Genomic DNA, 8,557 nt, shown 5'->3' with positions numbered 1-8,557 from the left:
TATTGCTGGGTCGTATGGCAATTCTATATTCAGCTTTTTGAGGAACCGCCAAACTGCCTTCCACAGTGGTTGCACCCTTTGACATTCCCACCAACAGTGGATAAGTGTGCCTCTTTCTCTGCATCCTCTCCAGCACTTGTCATTTTCTGTTTTGTTGATAATGGCCATTCTGGTGGGTGTGAGATGATATCTCATTGTGGTTTTGATTTTCATTTCTCTAATGGCCAGGGACATTGAGCATCTCTTCATGTGCCTCTTGGCCATCCGTATTTCTTCTTCTGGTAGGTGTCTGTTTAAGTCTTTTTCCCATTTTGTAATTGGGTTGGCTGTCTTTTTGTTGTTGAGTTGAATAATCTCTTTATAAATTCTGGATACTAGACCTTTATCTGATATGTCGTTTCCAAATATTGTCTCCCATTGTGTAGGCTGTCTTTCTACTTTCTTGATGAAGTTCTCTGATGCACAAAAGTGTTTAATTTTGAGGAGCTCCCATTTATTTATTTCCTTCTTCAGTGTTCTTGCTTTAGGTTTAAGGTCCATAAAACCACCTCCAGTTGTAAGATCCATAAGATATCTCCCAACATTTTCCTCTATCTGTTTTATGGTCTTAGACCTAATGTTTAGATCTTTGATCCATTTTGAGTTAACTTTTGTATAGGGTGTGAGAGATGGGTCTTTTTTCATTCTTTTGCATATGGATATCCAGTTCTCTAGGCACCATTTATTGAAGAGACTGCTCTGTCCCAGGTGAGTTGGCTTGACTGCCTTATCAAAGATCAAATGTCCATAGATGAGAGGGTCTATATCTGAGCACTCTATTCGATTCCATTGGTCGATATATCTATCTTTATGCCAATACCATGCTGTTTTGACCACTGTGGCTTCATAATATGCCTTAAAGTCAGGCAGCGCGAGACCTCCAGCTTCGTTTTTTTTCCTCAAGATGTTTTTAGCAATTCGGGGCACCCTGCCCTTCCAGATAAATTTGCTTATTGGTTTTTCTATTTCTGAAAAATAAGTTGTTGGGATTTTGATTGGTATTGCATTGAATCTGTAAATCAATTTAGGTAGGATTGACATCTTAACTATATTTAGTCTTCCAATCCATGAACACGGTATGCCCTTCCATCTATTTAGGTCTTCTGTGATTTCTTTTAACAGTTTTTTGTAGTTTTCTTTATATAGGTTTTTTGTCTCTTTGGTTAAATTTATTCCTAGGTATTTTATTCTTTTAGTTGCGATTGTAAATGGGATTCGTTTCTTGATTTCCGCCTCAGCTTGCTCATTACTAGTGTATAGAAAAGCTACAGATTTTTGAATGTTGATCTTGTAGCCTGCTACTTTGCTGTACTCATTTATTAGCTCTAGTAATTTTGTTGTGGATTTTTCTGGGTTTTCGACGTATAGTATCATATCGTCTGCAAACAGTGATAGTTTTACTTCTTCCTTTCCAATTTTGATGCCTTGTATTTCTTTTTCTTGCCTAATTGCTCTGGCTAGAACTTCCAACACAATGTTGAATAATAGTGGTGATAGTGGACATCCTTGTCTTGTTCCTGATCTTAGGGGGAAAGTTTTCAATTTTTCCCCATTGAGGATGATATTAGCTGTGGGTTTTTCATATATTCCCTCTATCATTTTAAGGAAGTTCCCTTGTATTCCTATCTTTTGAAGTGTTTTCAGCAGGAAAGGATTTTGAATCTTGTCAAATGCCTTCTCTGCATCAATTGAGATGATCATGTGATTTTTCTGCTTTGATTTGTTGATATGGTGTATTACATTAATTGATTTTCTTATGTTGAACCATCCTTGCATACCTGGGATGAATCCTACTTGGTCATGATGTATAATTCTTTTAATGTGTTGTTGGATACGATTTGCTAGAATTTTATTGAGGATTTTTGCATCTGTATTCATTAGAGAGATTGGTCTGTAGTTTTCTTTTTTTGTAATATCTTTGCCTGGTTTTGGTATGAGGGTGATGTTGGCTTCATAGAATGAATTAGGTAGTTTTCCCTCCACTTCGATTATGTTGAAGAGTTTGAGGAGAGTAGGTACTAATTCTTTCTGGAATGTTTGATAGAATTCACATGTGAAGCCGTCTGGTCCTGGACTTTTCTTTTTAGGGAGCTTTTGAATAACTAATTCAATCTCTTTACTTGTGATTGGTTTGTTGAGGTCGTCTATTTCTTCTTGAGTCAAAGTTGGTTGTTCATGTCTTTCCAGGAACCTGTCCATTTCTTCTAAATTGTTGTATTTATTAGCGTAAAGTTGTTCATAGTATCCTGTTATTACCTCCTTTATTTCTGTGAGGTCAGTAGTTATGTCTCCTCTTTCATTTCTAATCTTATTTATTTGCATCCTCTCTCTTCTTCTTTTTGTCAATCTTGCTAAGGGCCCATCAATCTTGTTGATTTTCTCATAGAACCAACTTCTGGTCTTATTGATTTTCTCTATTGTTTTCATGTTTTCAATTTCATTTATTTGTGCTCTAATCTTTGTTATTTCTTTCCTTTTGCTTGCTTTGGGATTAGTTTGCTGTTCTTTCTCCAGTTCTTCCAAGTGGACAGTTAATTCCTGCATTTTTGCCTTTTCTTCTTTTCTGATAAAGGCATTTAGGGCAATAAATTTCCCTCTTAGCACTGCCTTTGCTGCGTCCCATAAGTTTTGATATGTTGTATCTTCATTTTCATTTGCCTCTAGGTATTTACTAATTTCTCTTGCAATTTCTTCTTTGACCCACTTGTTGTTTAAGAGTGTGTTGTTGAGCCTCCATGTATTTATGAATTTTCTGGCCCTCCGCCTATTATTGATTTCCAACTTCATTCCTTTATGATCCGAGAAAGTGTTGTGTATGATTTCAATATTTTTAAATTTGTTAAGACTTGCTTTGTGACCCAGCATATGGTCTATCTTTGAGAATGATCCATGAGCACTTGAAAAAAAGGTGTATCCTGCTGTTGTGGGATGTAATGTCCTATAAATGTCTGTTAAGTCAAATTCATTTATAGTAATATTCAGGTTCTCTATTTCTTTATTGATCCTCTGTGTAGATGTTCTGTCCATTGATGAGAGTGGGGAATTGAAGTCTCCAACTATTATGGTATATGTGTCTATTTCCCTCTTCAGTGTTTGCAGTGTATTCCTCACGTATTTTGGGGCATTCTGGTTCGGTGCGTAAATATTTATGATTGTTATGTCTTCTTGCTTAATTGTTCCTTTTAATAGTATATAGTGTCCTTCTTTGTCTCTTTTAACTGTTTTACATTTGAAGTCTAATTTGTTGGATATTAGTATAGCCACTCCTGCTCTTTTCTGGTTGTTGTTTGCATGAAATATCTTTTCCCAACCTTTCACTTTCAACCTATATTTATCTTTGGGTCTAAGATGTGTTTCCTGTAGACAGCATATAGAAGGATCCTGTTTTTTAATCCATTCTGCCAGTCTATGTCTTTTAATTGGGGAATTCAGTCCATTGATATTTAGAGTTATTACTGTTTGGATAATATTTTCCTCTACCATTTTGCCTTTTGTATTATATATATCATATCTGACTTTCCTTCTTTCTACACTTTTCTCCATGTCTCTCTCTTCTGTCTTTTTGTATCTGACTCTAGTGCTCCCTTTAGTATTTCTTGCAGAGCTGGTCTCTTGGTCACAAATTCTCTTAGTGACTTTTTGTCTGAGAATGTTTTAATTTCTCCCTCATTTTTGAAGGACAATTTTGCTGGATATAGGAGTCTTGGCTGGCAGTTTTTCTCTTTTAGTAACTTAAATATATCATCCCACTGTCTTCTAGCTTCCATGGTTTCTGCTGAGAAATCTACACATAGTCTTATTGGGTTTCCCTTGTATGTGACGGATTGTTTTTCTCTCGCTGCCTTCAAGATCCTCTCTTTCTCTTTGACCTCTGACATTCTAACTAGTAAGTGTCTTGGGGAACGCCTGTTTGTGTCTAATCTCTTTGGGGTGCGCTGCACTTCTTGGATCTGTAATTTTAGGTCTTTCATAAGAGTTGGGAAATTTTCAGTGATAATTTCTTCCATTAGTTTTTCTCCTCCTTTTCCCTTCTCTTCTCCTTCTGGGATACCCACTACACGTATATTTGTACGGTTCACATTGTCCTTGAGTTCCCTGATACCTTGTTCAAATTTTTCCATTCTTTTCCGGATAGTTTCTGTTTCTTTTTGGAATTCAGATGTTTCATCCTCCAAATCACTAATTCTATCTTCTGTTTCTTTAAATCTGTCATTGTAGGTATCCATTGTTTTTTCCATCTTTTCTACTTTATCTTTCACTTCCATAAGTTCTGTGATTTGTTTTTTCAGTTTTTCTATTTCTTCTTTATGTTCAGCCCATGTCTTCTTCATGTCCTCCCTCAATTTATCGATTTCATTTTTGAAGAGGTTTTCCATTTCTGTTCGTATATTCAGCATTAGTTGTTTCAGCTCCTGTATCTCATTTGAACTATTGGTTTCTTCATTTGACTGGGCCATATGTTCAATTTTCTGAGCGTGATCCGTTATCTTCTGCTGGCGTCTGGGCATTTAGTCAGATTTCCCCGGGTGTTCGACCCCACAGCTTGAAAGATTTTTCTGCACAATCTCTGGGTTCTGTTCTTCCTATCCTGCCCAGTAGGTGGCGCTCGTGGCACACGCCTGTCTGTGGGTTCCACCAGCGAAAGTTGCTGTGGGTCCCTCAACTCTGGAAAACTCTCGCCGTAGGGGAGGTTCGGCAACCTAAGCGTCTTGGAAGAATGCCAGCCAGCCCGGGGTTCCAAACGTGGGGAGGGTCGCCGGCCGTCGCAGCACAGGAGAGCGTCCGGCCAAATTAGCCAGTCGGCGCGGGGCACCAAGCGTGGCGGGAGGGCGCCAGCTGTCGCAGTCCGGGAGAGTACACTGTTCCCAGCCGACGGGGGAGTCACGTGTTTGAAAGGGATCCCCCGGTCACTGTTCTCCGCAGTCTGGGGGTTTCCGACCCAACTATCTCAGTTGTTCCGGGGGGCCTCGTGTGGTGGGGGCACCAGCCGCCGCGGCCTAAGGGGACCGCCTGTCCAATTCTACCAGCTGGCCCAGGAAGGTGGAAGGGAGGGACTCCGGTCGCTTGTCGTCCCACCCAGGAAAGCCCGTGCCCCTTGGTGATCTCACCGGAGCTGGTTCTCCCAGATAGTCAGCCGTTCCAGGATGGGGTCCGCTGTCCCTTTGATCTCCGTCGTGGCTCCGGGAGCTGCTCTGTATTATCTCCACTCCCCCAGTAGCTGTTCTGGAGGAGGAAAGGTGAGGGCGGCAAGGCTGTCGAGGCTGGTGGCGGAGGAGCACGGTGAAGGCGGGGGAAGAGGGCACCGTGGTGGTTGGAGAGCAGCCGGAGCAGGAGGGGGAAGAGAGGGGAGAAGGAGGTCGGGCGGCTCGGCTGCTGCGGGGCGTGGGCGCCGCGCGGCGGGCCGGCGGAGAAAGAGAGGGGAGAAGGAGGTCGGGCGGCTCGGCTGCTGCGGGGCGTGGGCGCCGCGCGGCGGGCCGGCGGAGAAAGAGAGGGGAGAAGGAGGTCGGGCGGCTCGGCTGCTGCGGGGCGTGGGCGCCGCGCCTGTGTTGGCTTTTTTAATCCACTTCAGGTTGTTATATTTCTTCCAATTAATATATTCCCTGATTCAAAAATCTCATTTCAGCAGAACTGACTTGAGTTTGCTATTTATTTTTGTCCAATATCACTACATTTAAATAGTGAGCACTCAAAAAAATGCATATAGACACATTGATAGCCGAGTATAACTACAGGAATGCAATTTCAGAAGATAGTGAAGGGTGGGCCACTATGGTTCACTGGCAGAGTTCTTGCCTGCCATGCCTGAGACCCAGGTTCGATTCCTGGTGCCTGCACATGTAAAAAGAAAAAAAAAAGATAGTGAAAAATGTGCACACACTGCAGAGCAGGGGACAAAACTTACCAGGGCTGTGCTGCTTAAATAAGATATTTCTTAAAGAAATATGCTGAAATTCATCTATAATTTCAGAATGAAGTGACTGAGTCTGGATCTTTCATATGGTTTGATAACTTCCCAGAATTTGGAAGTTATCCTCACAGGGACCATCTCCAACTTTTCACACCATTTTTTCTTGGTCTCTACCCTCCACTCTCCTTTTAACCTTCCCTTAAGTATTGGTGATCTCCAAGACAGACTTTCTCAAACCTGAGACAAAAACAAAATAGATCGCTGGGCCCCACCTGCAGCCATACTAATTTAATAGTTCTGGGAGTGAGTCTTGACTTTGCATTTTTAATGAGCTCCCAGATTACCTAAGACTGCTGGTTGGGATCACCATCTATATTCTAATCTTGGCTGCCTTCGTTCTCATGCATAATGTCTCCAGGAAATCTCTCTATTCCCAGTGTTTAAACTCTCACTTTTATGCCCAAATCTATATTCCTAGCAAGAAACTCTTCCAAGAAGCTGAACAACCTACATATTATTATCTGCAAGCCACAGAATTCTGGAGCTTGTTCAAATGAGCTCATGAGAAACTACTAGCATCTCTTCTAAACTCCACATTCAGTGATGTTGGAACTTTGAAACCAGCTTAAAACCATAGAGATTGGCAAATGCTTCAAATCAGATTCCCATCCTTCCCCCACTCTAAGCCCATTGCCAAATACTTGCCAGCACACTATTGCTTATTAGACATTTTAACCTGGAAGTTCCACACATATCTCCAAAACCCAATTCCAAAACCAACTCATTTCTCTATATACTTCTTTTATTTGGACCTTCAAAAATTTCTCTCAGCATTGTTTCATGGTTTTCAGTGTAAAAGTTTTGTACATCTATCACTATATTTACCCCTAAAATGCTTCATATTTCTTTATTCTATTTAAATGGGGCTTTAAAAATTTCTACTTCCAATTTTTCATTGCTTGCCTATAGAGATATAATTGATTTTTTAAAAATATTGACCTGGTATCCTGTGGGGCTTGTTAAAATCATCATAGTTTTAGTAACTTTTTTGTAGATTTCTTAGGAATTTCAATTATGTTATTTGTTAACAAAGACTGTTTTTCTTCTTCCTTTCCTATCTATATGCCTTCTTGTTTTTTCTTCCCTTAGTGCACTGGTTAGGAGGTCCAGTTAAATAGTAATAGACATAGAATGAGGATTTTGCCTTGCTCCTGATTGCAGAGGTAAAGTCTTTCCTCCAACATTAGGAATGATGCTAACTGTAAGTTTTCCAATGACGCTTTTTTTTTAACAGATTGAGAACATTTCTTCCTTTTTCTAGGTTCCAGAGAGTTTTGTTTTTTTTTTTTAAATAAAATAGGTGTTGGATTTTGTCTAATGCTTTTTCTGCATCTATTAAAATTTTAACAGTTTTTCCTTTACTCTAGGTAATATTATGTTGATTGATAATATTGTATTGATTGATTTTTAAATGTTAAGTAAACTTTGCACTTCTACGATGTATAACATATCATCATGGCATATTATCCTTTTAATGCATTGCTACAGATGGTTAGATAAAATTTTATTCAAGATATTTGAGTTTGGGGTCTAATTTTATTAATTTATTTATTTGCATGGGCAGGCACTGGGAATTAAACCCAGGTTTCCAGCATGGCAGGCGAAAAATCTGCCTGCTGAGCCACTGTGGCCAACCTTATTTTTTTCTCTTGTAATGTTTTTGTTTAACTTCTTTCCACACTTAAATTTCAGGTATTTCCTTCTAGCTATTCTAATGCACTAAAAACAAAAAGTGATAGGTATATAATGCATAAGAATTACCTCCAGAATAACTTCTTGACTCTTTTTCAAATTTTTCAGCCACTGAACTGTATTTTGTCTCATTTCTCTCTTCCTCTTTTAGGTCAAGAAGGCTTTCTTGATCCCATGATGCCAGGTCCTGGCTCATCCCCAGGAGTCATGTTCCCCATTCCCAGGGAGATTTACATCCCTGGGAGTCATGTCCCACATAGGGGAGAGGGCAGTGAATTAACCTGCACAGTTGGCTTAGAGAGAGAGGACACATCTGATCAACAAAAGAGGGTCTCTGAGGATGATTCTTAGGCATAACTCTAAGTAGGCTTAGCTTCTCCTTTGCAGAAATAAATTTCATAGAGGTGAACCCCAAGATTGAGGGCTCAGCGTATTCAATTGGTTGTCCTCAGTGATTGTGAGAATATCAGAAATTCTCCAGGTGTGAAAGTTTAATATTTCCTACTTTCTCCCCAGTCCCTGCAGGGAACTTTGCAAATCTGTTTTTATTCTCTGCCCAAATTACTCTGGGATGTATTGGGACATTATACTGACTGTAAAAACCTACAAATTCTCACTCCCTATTCAAGATTCTATATAATTATAGTGTTCAAATAAATTGACCATACAAGTTGAATTAGATAATGTGCTACCAAAAATAACAAATTTTGCACCAAAATAAACATCTCTTCCTTTGGTCTCACACAGAAGATGAAATTTTGAAATATAGATCATATCATCCTTACCCTGTATTCTGATTTACCTTAGTCTTATCTAGATCAGCTTCATTCCTATTTCTAGTTGAAATCTGATCATTTT

The sequence above is a fragment of the Tamandua tetradactyla genome, chromosome 9 (assembly GCF_023851605.1).
Source record: "Tamandua tetradactyla isolate mTamTet1 chromosome 9, mTamTet1.pri, whole genome shotgun sequence".
Lineage (NCBI taxonomy): Eukaryota > Metazoa > Chordata > Mammalia > Pilosa > Myrmecophagidae > Tamandua > Tamandua tetradactyla.
This window is presented reverse-complemented; position numbering follows the sequence as displayed.